The sequence below is a fragment of the Ambystoma mexicanum genome, chromosome 6p (genome assembly GCF_040938575.1).
Source record: "Ambystoma mexicanum isolate Mex_15411 chromosome 6p, UKY_AmexF1_1, whole genome shotgun sequence".
NCBI lineage: Eukaryota > Metazoa > Chordata > Amphibia > Caudata > Ambystomatidae > Ambystoma > Ambystoma mexicanum.
In genome coordinates this window covers 741,155,207-741,171,857 of record NC_090935.1, presented here as the reverse complement: position 1 = coordinate 741,171,857, position 16,651 = coordinate 741,155,207, and the positions used below count along the sequence as shown (strand labels likewise).

The 16,651-nt window shown below is 46.6% G+C and overlaps 1 protein-coding gene across 2 annotated transcripts in view; it reads right to left on the bottom strand.

Moving 5' to 3' along the window:
• ADGRV1 (adhesion G protein-coupled receptor V1) overlaps nt 1-16,651 on the bottom strand; it is a 2,479,945-nt gene that overhangs the window by 2,371,549 nt on the left and 91,745 nt on the right. The window lies entirely within an intron of this gene.

The window sequence follows — 16,651 nt, the reverse complement described above, 5'->3', positions numbered from 1 at the left end:
GGCAGTCTCAGTGCCAAAACTCGATTGTTAATCACAAGAGGCTGTATTAGCTAATCAAATCATGGAGTTGGTAGGCAACTGGCTACTGACGGATTTCTCCAATTAATAGGAGGCTAAAAATCAGACAGTAGCTTACAAGATTGTCAGCGTTCAAGGTACTTTTTTGTAGGAGGGAGGATGAGTCCTGTTTTAGGGTCCTTTGAAAGATGCCTTGTGTGAGAGAGGTGTTTACTGTTTTAAGGAGGGAGGATAATGGCATTCCCCTTGATCTTTTAGGATGTGTGACGATCCTTCAGATGGCGTCACTTCTCCCCAGAGGGATGAGGTCAGGGAGGTGGGACCTCTAACCAGTAGTCACCCTGGGTGTGGTAACATGCGGGAGGATCTCATGGGGAGGGACTCCCTTCATGGGGATAAGGACGCGAGTCTGAGATACGTCCCCTTTATCTCCCAACCCCATGGGCTGATACCAATACCCCAGTTCACTGGATGTATGGTGAAGTCTGAAACAATATGTTATTGTAACATTCCTGACAAATCTATTAAGATAAATACATAGATGAAGAAAAGTCGGAAAATGCAACAGTCAAGTGGGAAGAACACTCCACCAGCTGTAAGCAATTGGACCAATGTTACGCTGGGGCTGTCCCCGCTCCTTAAGCTAAACAGCAAAGAAGGACATTATTCTCGCCACCCGATGATGAGAGTGGAAGCAAGTGATCTTTGTTGCAGTGTGGCCCATCCGGCTGGACCCGAGCGACCGCGGTTTGCAAAGAGGAGGAGAACCTGGCGAGCAAGAAGTCCTCCGGCGAGCCTGTGAAGCTGAATGTGGGCTCTGGGGGACCATAAAGAGGCAGCAGAGGTGAGCAGCGGGATTCCTGAAATGTTTGTTGCAGGTCGGTGTGAGGCCAGCATACTGAAAGTGGAGAGAAGCAACAGTGGTGGCATGACCTGTACTGGGTGGATCATTAGGTCCAACAATTGCGCTAAAACTGCAAGTCTAACGTGAAGCCGCGTAGATGACAGCAGTGAGAAGGACTAACATGGTGGCGTACCCTGTCATGGGTGGACCAATCGGCCCAACAACTGTGCCAAGACCTTCAAGCATAAGAGTTGGCTGCAGAGAGGAGTAAATTGTGAAAGTAAAGTGATAGAAGAAGTGAACCCGCGTCCCCTGGCAAAACCAGTGAAGAGGTTCCCCGGGGAAAGGTAACTGGAACCAAGATAAGTCCGGGAGGAGGCCGGGAAGAGTTGAGACTGTGAAGTATCTTGAGAAAGTAGTTGATTTTTGTCCGCAAATCCCTGGCCAGTTCCACAAACGTGTGGTCCTGGAAAGCCAAGAATATCTAAGGAGTCATCTTACTCATCCCAGTGGGGTCCAATTTCAAGTATCAAAGAACGTAGAAGATATTGACATTTCCTAAAGCAAATTACAAGAGTTGATTAAAAATAAGCAGAACATTGAGGAACTAGCTAGGAGAAGGGAGTCCTTCTCGTAGCCGTTCTGAGAACTTTTTGTGAATCTCGTTTGGTTGCTGAACTCTTTTTGCTGAACTTTCAAGAACTTTTGTTTGGAAAGACTTCACATCCAGGAGAAGGGAACCATTCTCCTGGGCTCAGAAATTGCTTGAACTTTAGTTATTATTTGGTGTAGCGACAGGGAAAGATAGAGGTTTTGACCAAGACAGAACTTTACCATTTGGACACCACAGACACCCTGACAGACCTCAGTTTAGTTTCTTTACATAGGGAAAATGCCTATAGAATAGGGATAGATAGGCTTTGATTTGGTTAATAAAGGTCTATAGCAATCACTATGGCACCACTTGGTCTGTCTCATCATTCCTTGCCACCACAAATGACAGTGGGGATCATATTTGTATGCTATGTGGTTAGTTTAAGTGGCATGAGGGCAACGGGAGTGAAGGTGGTTCTGAATTGTGTTATAAGCAGTGGGGTTGAGAGCCGTGGGGAACTACAAGTTTGGGGTATGCCATATGTTATCTTGATGAAAAGGTTGTTCATGGCATTACACTTTTCTTTAGAGTCAGGGATTAAAGGGTCGGGAAGTGGGTTGGGGAGTTTTTGACTGCTGTGAAGAGAGCTTTACACTTGTTGGTGGTGGACATAATAGTTGATGAGTAATAAGCAGTTTGGGCTTTGACGAGAGACAGGCAAGTACTGCATAAAGCCTTGAAGTTGAGGAGGGCTTTATTCCTCTATGCTTTACAGCAGTTTTTTTGAGTGAATGGATAGTACAGTTATTGTTGGTTATTTCTTCTGTGTACCAGGGGATGGTGAGTTTATCCCTGATGTGAAGCAGTTTAAAGGGGTCATGAGCATCAACCAATTCCATTATAGTTGTTTGAGAGTTAATAAGGGACTGTCAGCATTGGAGGGTGGTGGAGTTAGAGTTTCTAGTTTGTGTCTAGTGCTTCCAAGGGGAAGTCCTCAATGGAGAAACTCAAGGACATGGTCGTTTGACAACGACCCTTGTTGGACGGGACATTAGAAGTAAGGCAGATGAGGGTGGCAGCGTGGTCTGTCCAGTCATGTGGGATAGGGTTAAGACAGTGTACAGGAAGGATGCTGAGATGACAAGGTGGAGTATATATCCTATGATGTCTGTGGGGTTTAGCATTCATTGTTTTATATCCAGGGGATCCATGAGGTGGAGCTTAGAGTCCCTAGTGATGTTAGTGAAGTCACAGAGGAAGATGTTTGCGATTGATGTTGAGGTGATAGCGTCAGAAGTGTTTTAGAGGAGGTGTGTGAAATGTAATTATATCTATATGCGGTGCTAGAAGGTGGCAAGAGAGAAGCAATGGGGATTTCATGGCCGTTTAACTGAGCATGGTAAGGTTGAGTCTGATTTGTGGATGACTGGAACACCTCTTCCTACTTCTCTGTGCGGCCAACATTTTGAATGCTGTACCCAGGTGAGAGGAGCACATCAAAGACATTGGTATAGGGAGTGCCAAGTTTCAGAGATAAATATTGCATTGACTTTGTTTGCGGTGATGAGGTTGGTGATGTCAACAGCATGGTGGATGGACTGGTTTGAATTAATCAGCATTATGTGGCGAGAGATCCAGGATAGTGCAAATGATACCCTAACGAGGGAAAGAGAACGTGGCTGAGATTGACAATGACACAGCAAAAGTTTGTGAGTTTGTGTCCTCATGAGCTTGGGAATGGACTGTGGCTGTTGAAGACACATTGTAATGTCTGCCTGTTGGAAAAGCAGGGGTTTCTCCTGTCTATTCCCTAGCCATTACAAACAGGTCATTTTCTTGTCTTTGTCCTTAGCGAAGGATGCCAGCGATGAGGACACCCAGGCAAGGCTGGATGTATGGAAGGGCATGTGGCTTGTGATTGGCTGGCGGGCTGGAGGTGACTGGGCTGGCAATCTGACACTGAGCCCGGGGGAAGAGCACAGCAAGGGAGAAGAGGGCTAGGCCCTTAAGTAGTATCTAACATGTTATGCACAAGGATATCATGTGTTAGCCGAGTCTGTGTGCTCTGTGCCCATCACAGGTACAGATCCTTCCCACATTAGTGGATCTGTCTGAACTTTATCACAGGTTCACCATGGAGCCATCGCAAGTCAATGAGGCTCTCTTTTTTTTATAACTATTACATGTTATGCACAGAGGTTTCTAATGTCAGCGACACTGTCTGCTATGTGCCTGTCAAAGAGAACGCAAAGAGTTGTCTTGTTAGCAAGCCTGCCTGCTCTCTACCAATCATAGATGATACACTCCCACATTAGTAAATCGATCTGCACCTTATCTATCACTCGTTAAACACGGGTGCCCTGACAGGTCAGCAAGTCTGTGTCTTTTCTATCGCAGTATATGCACACAAATATCACAAGTTAGCAACTCTCTTTGCTATGTACCTATCACAAGTGATGCATAGAGTCACCACACATCAGCAAGTGTGTCTGCAATGTGTTTATCAAAGGTGGTACACAAAGCCATTATATGATAGTCTGTCGGCTATGTGCCTATCACAGTTAATGCAAAGAACAATCATATGTCAGTGAGTCTGCTATGTTCCTTTCACAGGTGGTCCACAGAGCCATCACACGCTAGCAAACCTTTCTTCTATGTATTGTGACAAATCTCGGGGTGTCGTCACTGCTTCCACAGGGGGAGCACCTTCTCATGTGCCCAGGTGGGTGAGTCCACTACCCGATAGTCCCCGAGGGGTTGGTACTGAGCGAGAGGATTGCATGGGGAGGGAGACCAACTATGAGACCAGTGATGGCCCTGGGAGAATGCAGTATCCCTGCCTGTCACCTGACCCTAGAACTCTTGCCTACCATGACTCCACCTCTTCTTTAACTTCTCTCTCTACACCTTTATCTTCTTACAGTATGTGTTTTGGTAGACCAACCATAGTAGAGAGTACTGAGGCGAAGCAGATCCCTAGTGAGTCACAACATCATGGCCCACTCAGTACTGGGACGACGACGAGGCACGGAGCAATATAGAGTGCCTATTCATACCAGAACATGCACTCTAGAGGTTCTTGACAACCGGTCAAGTCAAGACAAGTTAAAAAGAAAGAGGGACTTGACAAAGTGTGAAGCCCGCCCTGGAGGAAGCATGAGTCGGAGAACACTCGGGGAAGAAGGAAGGCAGACCAGGGAGCTGTGGAGCCTGCTGGTGTGCAGAGGCCGCGTGGTGTGCAGCATGGGAAGCGCTCCTGGCAACCCTGAAGGTCAGCAACTGGGGACGGAGAGTCCCGCGCCGACGAGAGCAAACCTGGTACGACAGTGCCAACAAATGCCAGAGAGGAGAGAGGAAGCAGGGGAAGCCCCACCACTGATGACAGGCATGCAGGAAGCATCAAGAGCATCACGCACCAGCAAACAAGGTGCGTGGAAGAGCGGGAGGTGCTGGGAGCCCTGTGAACATAACGAAGGCCAATTACGCACAGAACAGAGTCTGGGACCCCTACAGTTCAGACATAGATCAAGAAGGAAGAGTTTCTGTGCAGAGGGGACCTGACCTTGCAGTTGTGGCTGGGGCGCTACCATTGGTGGCAGTACCTGACTGATTTGCATATGGCTGGACCCATTTTGCAATGGTGCAGACGGGCTAAAAAACGGTGGAGAGGAAGGTTGCCCAGAGCAATGCCAGTGGTACAGATTCATTCAAAATCTTCTACCCATCAGTTTTGTGGTTATAGTTTGCCTCACTATGTGAGAGATGGTATGGCCAGACGTGGGTCCCTTACTCGCTGCGCCATAGGGAGCCAGTCTGCACCTCACTGAGGAGGCCCAACAAGGCCAAAACATGTCTGGCATTGCTTGTGTTTCTGTGCAGAGGGGACACGGCCTAGCAGTAAGGGCTGGGCTGCTACCATTGGTGGCAGTACCTGAATGATTTGCATATGGCTGGACCCCTTTTGCAATGGCGCTACGGGCAAAAAAAAGATGGTGTGAAAGGTTGTCCAGAGCAATGCCAGTGGTACAGATTTATTCAAAACCTTCCACCCATCACTTTTGTGGTTACAAGAAGGAAGAGTACCTGATCTTACTTGTGCAAGTACTTGGTCAGAAAACAAACTAAGTCAGCCCCTCAAAGCATGAGACTATAAAGAGAACTGGGAGAGCAAAACCTATAAGCATAGTACTTGGCATGCGAGTGAACCAAGTCTTTGTTTGTGTGGTGGCATATAGAAGTGGAGGAAACCAGATCTGCCAGTCAGGGTCGGGGACCCACCACAGCCTGGGAGTGCATCCAGGCTGTTCTTCTTTGTCGCAGTACCTGGTGGGATGATACTAGGGCTGCCAATCAGGGTCAGGGACCCACCACAGCTTCGGGGAAGTGCATGATAAAGCACTGCTATGTTGGCGAACCCTTGCACAAGTCATCGATAATAATTGCAGAACCCCAGGAAGATTCTCATCTCCTGCAGATTCTGTGGGCGGGCCAGGTTTCGAGAGCTTCCAACTTGGCTGGATCCTTCGGCTGACACCACATGGCAAATATTCATTACACTGGTTTGACAAAACAGGCACTTATCCAAGGACACCTTAAGCAATTGCTGCTGGATTCGATCCAAAACCTTCAGTAGCCAGGGACGTCATTTGGGGTTGCCAGGGGTTGCAGTTACGACCCCTGAGGTCTCCCTTGCTACCCCTGTGGTCTCTCTTGCTACCCATAGAAAAAAAGTATTTTTTTTACTTATTTTTATTTTAACTTTTTTTATTTTTTTAAATGTAAGCTCATGGGCTGTGGCCAGTGTCATGTGGCTCTTTCATTTTGGAGTGGCTGACTTTCCACTAGTGTATCACTTTGAGCAGTGACGCTAAATAAGAAAGAATAGGAATAACACATAATTTGTCTTTCTGGAATTCTGTCCAATAATTGCTAGACTCATAAAGTTTTATTTCTAGGCACACTTCAGGTGGTGAGTCACTGATTTAGCCTGTTCTTAAACACCTCAACGCAGCCTTTCACCCTTCTGAGGTTGATAAATGAGAACCAACACAGGTTGGGTGATATTGCATGTATAAGCGCTTAAGCGTAAGTGCTATATAATAACAATCATTCTCATTTGGCATTGAATGTCTGCTTGCATTCAGAGTAATTTGGTAATATGGTCCTATACACACTGATATTAACGATACATATTGTGATCCATTCGTCTATGAAATGTATATAACATTATAGTGATATTGCAACCATATGTCTCGTAGTGTAATTCGGAACAATATGTGATGTCCCTTCCTGCCTTGTGAAGGGGTGAAAGGTCGTATTCTATCGCTTCTCGTGTTTTCACTTCGAGGTGGGGGGGTCAAATGACATCACTTCCTGTGATGTCATCAGAGGTCAAAGACCATGTGATGTCACTTCCGCTACCCCAGGCATTTTGGTGAAATGACGTCCCTGTCAGTAGCCTTTGGTGATGTTCTTCTAAGGTCCGTCCAAAAACATCATCCAGGTAGACCAGAACCTTGAGTAGATTCATGTCACACACAGTTCTTTCTATCAGGCATTGAAACGTGGCAGGCACTCCCGATATCCCCTGTGTCATTCGAGTAAACTGGTAGAACCTCAAGGGGCAGATGAATGCAGTCTTTTCTTTGTCTTCGGGCAGCATAGGAATTTGATAATACCTACTCCGTAGATCTAGGACTGAGAACCATTTGCTCCCAACCAGACAGTGAATAGCCTTGTCCACTTGATGTGTGGTGTATTGATCGGGGACTGTTCTGCTGTTTAGGTGCCGGTAATCAATTCACAGTCACACATCATTGTTTTTCTTTCATGCCACCACTATGGGGGAAGCATAAGGGCTTCTGGATTCCTGGATGATACACATCAGCCGGTGCTAGTCTCTGTGACCTCTCTTGGAACGGGGTGACATCACTTAAATGGATGTGATGCTTCATCCCCTTGGCTTCACCTAAGTCCCAGTCACTGGTTGAAAAAACATCTGCCCACATGGACAGCTGGTTTTGTAGATGATCTTTCTCACGTTGGCCATCATGTTGATCCTGCTTCTCCATGCCGTTCTTGAGGTAGGCATGTTAACAAGCCGGGTGCATCTTCAAAGATTTTGCAAACTGTGGACCGGCCATTTCCATACACATCTTGACTAGCGTGCCGAACAGAGCTGAGGATGTGCCCATGAATAGGGGTACCTCCGGATTTGGGTTCCTTGTGGTGCACACTAATGCCAAGGTGGTTTTCAACCCAACCTCTTCTCGATTTAAATGGATTTTCACACATGTATATCCCAGGTATTGACAGGCAGCATCTCCCACGCCCATCAGAGTTAGCCCCTCCAATGGTTCTAATGGCAGATGTGACATATGTTAGTGATAGTAAGGCTCATACACGATGGTGACCTGGGAACCACTGTCCAGTTATGCTGTGGTCCTCTGCCCTTCAAGATCAACTGGGATGGTCATGGTGGACCCGATGAGACCTGCTAGATTGCCTCGATGGAGCAGAGCTAGAGTCCGTAGTCTGGTGCAGCTTGCTGGCAGCACATCTGTGGTGTTAGTGACCTCATTAACTAGACGGAGATGGTCAGCTGTGGGACCCTCCTGAGCCTTATTTGGTAACGGGATAGTCTGTAGCCTTGGATGTGATGTCCTTGTTGATTTGCTGGAGTTAGTTTCTGTGGAGCTCACTCCTGTAGTCTAGGTTCTAGCTGCTCCTCCGCTACAACCTCCTGTGCGTTTCCCGACAATGCCCGGGCCGGAGTGGATTTAAGAGCATTAAAGCGAGTAGCTACTCTGGCATAATCTGGGTCTCGGTCACACGGTCGAGTTGAGTGGCGCTCATCCCCACATGAATGGCAAAATCTCCATGGTGGTAACGGTGCAGAGGATTGGGGAAAATATTCAAGGCTCTTGTGCTCATCGATACACCTGTTCTCAGGATGATGGGAAACCATCTCTACCTCGATTTTGGTTTGCAATCGGGCTTTCCCGGGTCGTGAACTGAGTCTGTAGTTTCCTGACTAGCTGTTGCAGCTCTCCAATCTGCTTCTGCTCAGAAATGGTATTGTTGGGCGTTGGGATCCTGCCTTGTACTGGCTGGCTCTGTACATTGATATCACCTGTTTAATCTTCCAGGGCCCTAATGGACTTTAGTAGTTCCTCATAGGATGGAGGCGTATCCAGTTTCTCCCACAGCCTCAGTTGCAGTATCGGTATAGCGGCTTCTTGCCCCCTCCAAGTAGTTGCTTCAATCAACATTGGTTCGATCGGGAAGTTTCTACTCCTCCTCTATGGTGGCCTAGGCATAAAATGTGCTCAATCCTCACCAGATGATCAGACAACTTCTCTCCCAGTTTCAGAGAGGTGGCATAAAACCTCATCATTAAGTCCTCTCCTGGCTCAGTAGTGCCAAAAGCTCCCTCCAGGGCGCCCATCATTTGCTGGGAAGTTGGATCAGGACTCAATGCTCGAAGGGACTGTACCATCTGCAGTGCAGGCCCTCTCAAGGCCTCTATTACTCGTCATCTCTTCTCTTGGTCAGACACTTTCCAGTCGTGTAGCATAAGCTGATGAGATCTGCCCATAGTTCATAGCCCGCCTCTCCTTTAGGTAGAGGTTGCTTGCCTGAAAAAAGGTCATAATCTAGTGTAAGTTCCATGTTTTGTAACCAAATGGGACGGGGATTGGCACACCATTGTTACTTTAACAGCCTCAGCCACTGCAGCAGCAATGACTATGGCATCTTTGGTGGGTGGAGCAGCATCCAGATACAGATGTATTCCGGGCCAAGTGTCTAAGGTCCAGATGGGGCAGGTAATCACAGGCTACCCACCTCGGATTTTAGGGGGCAGGGTTTTACCTGTAAGAGAAATACCACCATACCATAGAATATAACATTGTGTATCTTGACCAGGTATGCGCCCCACATTTTTCACTTTCCCAGTGATGGGTTCCAAGGGACTGGTCAGGGCTAGTACCGCATCAGTCGTGATGTAAGAGGACCTCACCCACTACGAAGCAGGCCTCTGGACTGAGCCATTCGGCTTGTACCCAATGAAACATATATTCATGTGCCATTTTAGACTTTGCCTCATCACGAGTTGGGCTGTATCCCCAGCTGTAATACCGCTGACTGTATTAGCCCTAGCACTGACTGGTCCGGTGGTATTACCACCAGATCACGGGTTGGGCTTTAACAGTAAATCCCCATTCCTGATTGGGTCCATTGGATCCAATGGGGAATTTTCAGTGCTAATACTGCAGGCTAATACAGCCGGCTGTAATACCGTCGAAAACAGGGATTTTCACCTCCAGAAACAAGCTGGAGGTAAAACAGCTGATGTAGCGCCTAACTCTTCATAGGGCCAGCCCTTAAATGTGGCAGTAATACCGTTACCACCGCATTTAAGGGCTACAGCCCAACTCGTGATGAGGCCCTAAGTGTAAATAAACCACCAATGTATTATGCAGTGCCTAGTACCTAGCCGTTGAAATGTACCCCCACTTTCCTTGCACATGGTCAAAAAGTGCTCTTCGTAGGATTTTCTGACGGGTAGCAAAAAATGACAGATCAGGCTGTCAGATTTTCCTACCCCGTCACTTTTTCCTACCCCTGGATGGGTTGCCCAATGCCTGCTCTCAGTAGGATTTTCTGGCGGGTAGGAAAGAATGACAGGTCAGGCTGTCAGATTTTCCGACCCCGTCACTTTTTCCTACCCCTGGGTGGGTTGCCCAATGCCTGCTCTTGGTAGGATTTTCTGACGGGTAGGAAAAAATGACAGGTCAGGCTGTCAGATTTTCCTACCCCGTCACTTTTTCCTACCCCTGGGTGGGTTGCCCAATGCCTGCTTTCGGTAGGATTTTCTGACGGGTAGGAAAAAATGACAGGTCAGGCTATCAGATTTTCCTACCCCGTCACTTTTTCCTACCCCTGGGTGGGTTGCCCAATGCCTGCTCTCGGTAGGATTTTCTGACGGGTAGGAAAAAATGACAGGTCAGGCTGTCAGATTTTCCGACCCCGTCACTTTTTCCTACCCCTGGGTGGGTTGCCCAATGCCTGCTCTCGGTAGGATTTTCTGACGGGTAGGAAAAAATGACAGGTCAGGCTGTCAGATTTTCCTACCCCGTCACTTTTTCCTACCCCTGGGTGGGTTGCCCAATGCCTGCTCTCGGTAGGATTTTCTGACGGGTAGGAAAAAATGACAGGTCAGGCTGTCAGATTTTCCTACCCCGTCACTTTTTCCTACCCCTGGGTGGGTTGCCCAATGCCTGCTTTCGGAAGGATTTTCTGACGGGTAGGAAAACATGACAGGTGAGGCTGTCAGATTTTCCTACCCCTTCACTTTTTCCTACCCTTGGGTGGCTTGCCCAATGCCTGTGGTTGGTAGGATTTTCTGACGGGTAGCAAAAAATGACATTACAATTCCTGTCAGATTTTTCTACGGATAGGATTTTCTGACAGATAGCAAAAAGTGAAATTACACCGGCAGTACGAAGCATTTTAAAGAGATAGAGTTACTCCGGTGAAGCTGGTCATTTCATAGTGATGTTGTCAATTATTTAATCACCTAGAATTCTATCTGGTTACGTTTGTTGTGCACTTTAATGCACTTCATACACTTCATCCTTTCACTATTTCAGTACTCAAACAGAGCAGCAGGTGTAGGGCAAGAGTTGAGGGGTGGTGCATTGAAGCACCTGTGAAAGGACAGAAAAGGGAAGCCTTTGTCAAACCGTTAGTGTCTACTGCTCTGCAAAATGTTTTGTGAGATACTAAGAAAATCATAAAAAATACATTGCATCCCGACATGTGCACTTTTGAGTTCAGGCTTTAGTCTAAGCAAAATATTTTCCCAAAAGGCATCACAAATTTAATATTGGTGTATTGGGAGCGTGCGCGTTGAGAGCAAGCTCCTGGCCGCCCATCGGATATCCATTGAAACATCCTACATTACCTACAGACATGGCAAAACTGTTGAGCATCTTGGTGATCTACGTGGTTGAGGTCTCGGAGGACCAGATGCCTGCAACCGTGTCATGCATAGAATTCAGGCCACACTGGTGGAGTACAGATTGGACCGCAAAATGGATTGAGCTGGAGATACATCCTGGACAGAGTTTGTGGAAGGATAGTGTGGGAGATCAGGCTGACTATGAGACTCCCCGTCTCCTGGACATTCGAATAGTGGGTTTACCGGGAGAGAGGATGGGAGGGTTGCATTGGCAGCAGGGTACTCCAAGCAGGTGGGAGCAAATTTCCGCTGGGACCCTGCCTGTAGTGGTAGTGCCCGGAGGTGAGGAGAGCAGAAGACCAGAACACATCACGGTACGAATATTGTATAAACTGTACCGGGATGAGCAGTACTTTTAATTCTCCAGATCATTGTTCACTGAGATGATTTGATCCTGACGGTAAAGGCCAGAGAAGTAATACATGGTGCCTGACCAAGGAGGAGGGTGTGGAGTGGCATGGCCCATAGGGCAGCATTCAGAGAAATGGAAGGGGCCCTAGTACTGTTCTAGAGTATCCACGAAGATTGTGAATGTACAGGTCGTGATTCCTCTTTCACTAAGTGGCTGGTGTAGTGGGTGGATGAACAGATAGACTCACAGATGTTGTGGGAAGATTGTGGTGAGTGAAGTATTTTGCTGAGCTTCATCCAGGGAGAAGTAGCCAATATGGCCACGGGCCAACAGAAAATGGAACAATATGTGGGCTCTAATAGAAACACGGTAGGCATGGAGCGGCAGAGGGTGATGCCGAGAGTGAGGGCTTCACAGCAACAGTTGGAGTTACTCTGGAGGGTCTGATGGAGGCAATTCACGAGTCTAGGACTTCTCTGGAAGGTAATATTCAAGAAGTGGGAGTGGATGTCTCCTTGGTTCGAGCAGATGTATGAAAAGTATGTGAAGGGGTGACGCGGGTAGAACAACACATCAGCGATGTGAAGAATGCGTTGCTTCATTGCGGAACCAAGTGAAAGGATTAGTGGGAGCGACAAGGACCCTGGAAGTGAAGGTGTTAGATGCAGGACGACGGTCCTGGAGTTGTAATATATGACTGATCGGTGTACCGGGGGGTGAGGAGGGCCACTGTATGGAACTGTATGTTGAAAAATAGATTTTGGAGACATTGCGCTTCAAGGGACTGTTGAATTTATTCACAGTCAAAAGGGCTCACAGGGTGCTGGGGAGGGCATCTACACCAGGATGACAATTGAGAGCAATCATGGCTAAATTATTATTAAGTTTTTGTGACATAGATGTGATTCTGCAGGAAGTTTGCAGAACTGGTCATTATGAAGTAGGAAATGGCAGGATCCTTATTTTCACTGACTTTACACAGGAGGTCCAGAGACAACGGAGGTCGTTCACTGCGGTGCGCTGGCATTTGAAGGAAGAACATTTGGAATACATGTTTTTTCCTGCAAAGCTAAAAGTGTTGGGCATGGAGCTGGTTGGAGACTAGGTCGCTAATGACTTACCAAGGAGGAAAAGCAGCGAATGGTGGTCCGAAAAGGGTGGATCAGGCATGAGTAGTGGTGGTAATTGCTATGTCCACCTAATATGTAAATCTGTTCCACTAAAGGTGAAGGCTTGGACTAGGGGAGGATATTGTGGGGGTAGGATGAGCACGATGAAGGGAAATGTAGAGATTGTATACCTTTGATTTAGGAAGTCGACAGGACTAAGGTAAAGGAAGGGTAGACGGCCGGTTGGGTAAATGGGATGGAACGCCCCCCCCCCCCGCAGTCCTACAGTCCGCCACCCCCTGAGTGGGATGTTGTGGAGGGAGGGGAAGACCAGACGGTCAGTCATTGTGGGTATTTGTGGTTTAGAGGTATTGGGATGCTGTGCTGCATTTGGATTGCAGTAATGTTTCTGTTGAGATGTTGGGTGAGAGTGAAGGGTGGGGGCAGGTGTGTTGGGAAGAAAAGGGGTGAGAGGTTTGTGGGATTTGTAAGGTATGTATAGGTAGTCTACCTTTGTTCTATCAAGCTGCAAAAGGAGGTTGGAAGTGGTAATGGGACCCATGAACGGTTACAGGAATATTTTGTGCCAACATTGGAAATCATAATTGATAAATGGGGGATAGTCGGCTGAAATAAAGGACAAGGAATGTGAGGGGTCTGGGGAATAGTGGGTAGAGACTGAAGGTGGGAACATTTCTGAAGCGCAAAGGGATACAGGTGGAATCGCTGCAGGAAAGGCACTTGCTGGGGCAGGGGTTGGAGACATTACGGCGTAAATGGGAAGGAATGGTGTTCAGTTCCTCGTATTCCTCCTTTGCAAGAGGGGTTCTGGTATGAATTACACCAGGGGTGCCTATAAAAATAGATAAGAAAATGGGGGATTAAAAAAGCCAGACCCTGGTACTGGTAGGTAGGCTAGAAGGGATGATTATACGTATTGTAAACTCATATGCACCATATGTTGATGATAGGCAGTACTTCCCTTCTGTGCTGAAGTTGTCCGGGGGATACAGATCGGATATTTTTATTTGGGGAGGTGATTTTAATTGCTTTTTTACACCCAGAGATGGATAGAGTGGGAAAGGGGGGGTCCCTCTAAACAGTTGGCATCCACTACTTTGAAAAGAATAGTTAGGGATTCAGACTTGGTAAAGCTGTGGAGGGAATCGCACGGATCGAAAAGGGGTTACTCCTTTTACTCACATGTGCATGATTCTTTTTCCCAATTAGATTATATTTTTGTGGGGAAGGGAACATTTTCACTGGTTTACAGACACAGAATATTTAGGGAAAACTATATTGCACCTCTCTCCACTGGTGTCGACCTACCAGGGGTCTAAGAGAAAACCAACTCTCCCGTTATGGAGACTCAGAGTAGAGGCTTTGGAGGATATGGCTTTTCGAACCAAATTGAGGGAAGAGATATCTATGTTTTTTTAATTAAATGAAGGCTCAGTGGAGGATGCAGGGGTCCAATGGGAGGCCTTTAAAGTGACCTTAATGGGTGTCTGTATATCAAAGTGAACGGGGATGAGGAAAATGATTAATGATTCCTTAAGCTAAATAGAAATGAAGGTTAACTTTAGATGGGAGATAGCCAGAGGCGTCCATGGGGAGGGGGGAGGCTGAGGGAGCTATAGCCCCATGTCTTTTGGTTGTAGCCCCGGATAGAAGCTCAGGTGCTACAACCAAAATGCTAGCTAGCCCTGAGTCCCGCCAGTCCTGACATTAGCTTAGCCCCTGATCTTTTCCAGACCTAGCAACATCCGTAGAGATAGCTAAGGGATTGTATGTGGTGGAGTATCTCACGCAGGCATTACAGACCCATCAGGAGTTACAAGAGTCTATTCAAGTTCAAATACATTCAATATACGATTCAGGGTTCACAGAGAAGGTGATAAAGTGGGTTAATTATTGGCATGATTATTATGGCAGGAACTTCCTCGATCAATGATAGCACAGATTTATGATCAAGGGGGTAACTTGGTTGTATCACAACAGGGGATAAATGAGGTGTATCAGAAGTATTATAAAGCATTATAAACCAGGGAGGAGGCATACTCAGAGATGGAGGTGACTGATTTTTTGGTTGATGCAATTTCCCAGATTGTCAGAGGGCTCTCAAGTTGAGCTTGATGCATAGATATAGGAGGCAGAAATGTTATGTGCTATTAGATCTATGCAGAGAAATAAGTCACCAGGGTGTGATGAATTCCCATTTGAATTTTATCTTGAATTCTTAGAGATCCTGGTACCTCACCTGGTGCCTCACTTGGTGCCTCAATTAAAATGAGCTTAAAATCAGGCTTTTGAGAAAGGGATTCTTCTGGATTTGATGAGAGAGGCACTGATAACGGTTCATTTGAAGGTGTAGAGGAGCAGTTGCATGCCTTTGCAGGAAATCCCGCCCCCTGCATCCTATATATTGGAACTCTGAGACTGTGTCATGTTTGACACCTGCAGTTGTGCCAATACCGCAGAAAATCTTTGAAAAACGGTATCCACTAAGGAAACCCTATCAAATGTATCCCTGAAGAGACGACAATCTGAGGGAGGAATTCCCTGAAGGAATATGGCAAGGAGCAAAGGAGAGAAGCTAGTGTCCTCACAATAGACAAGTGTGAAGCCCTGACAATACTAGCTGAAGAGAATGCATAGACCTCACAGCACCTGATGATGAAGTTAAGAAACAAGTAAACTTTCGTATGCACAGAGAATATTGCACGTGTGCAAAGTGCTACGGAAAATCAACCGTTCAATAATTGTACAGACGCTGAAACACAAGTAGAAAAAGTCATCATAGAAGCTGGCCATATGTAGTGAATAGATTGCAGGCAAAGCCACCATTGTATAGAAGCTGAACATCAGTGTCATGAATTTTAGTAAGCCAGGACTCATGGAGAGGAAAGGCCGAGAATTGTGTCGCAGCAAGAATAAGCTGAAATCGTGGAAACGCTTGCCGAGGCTGTCTGGACTGGCATCAAAACAGAAGCAGCCAAGGTTGGTTATCTATTCTTGAAAGCAGTGAACGTGAGAATGATGAATCATCCCTTATTAAGGGGAAAAGAAAGAACACCAAGAGTGCCAATTGTTAACAACATTTACTTACACGGTACAGACCAATTGTGTTTGCAAATGTTAGTCCTTCATAGAAACGCAACAAACAATCCTGACAACACGTATAGTGTTCACAGAATAAGACAAGAATTGGACTACTGTGCTGGAATGGTGAGGTTCACTATAAACTCACAAGAAGATTCACAAGATTTTCTAATGTACTTACTGCACGTACTCGAAAACAAAAACATACCTATAAATGAAATCTTTCAGATTTCATACATGTGGAAACATACATGCACTCTCTGTAACAATGTGACACAGGAACAAATCCCTAATGAGAGATTTGTGTATGTATCATACCTAATTGTGAATCCGTTCCATTTCAGCAACTTCTACAAAATGCAAACCATGGCAGATGATGTACTATCTGCAATTTAATATTGATTTTGGGGGTGGGCAAACCCCTGGAACGCCCCCTCGCCACCAGGATAAATAGCCGCCACCAAAAATAAAAAATTAAATGGGACAATGCTTTGTCTTCTTTGAGGGCAGATGGGTGTTGTTTTGCACCGATTTGCCCCCAAGGAAGGAAAAATAACATTGCACTCCAAATATAGTGGAACGCTTGGGGGAATCAGGGGGCTGCCAC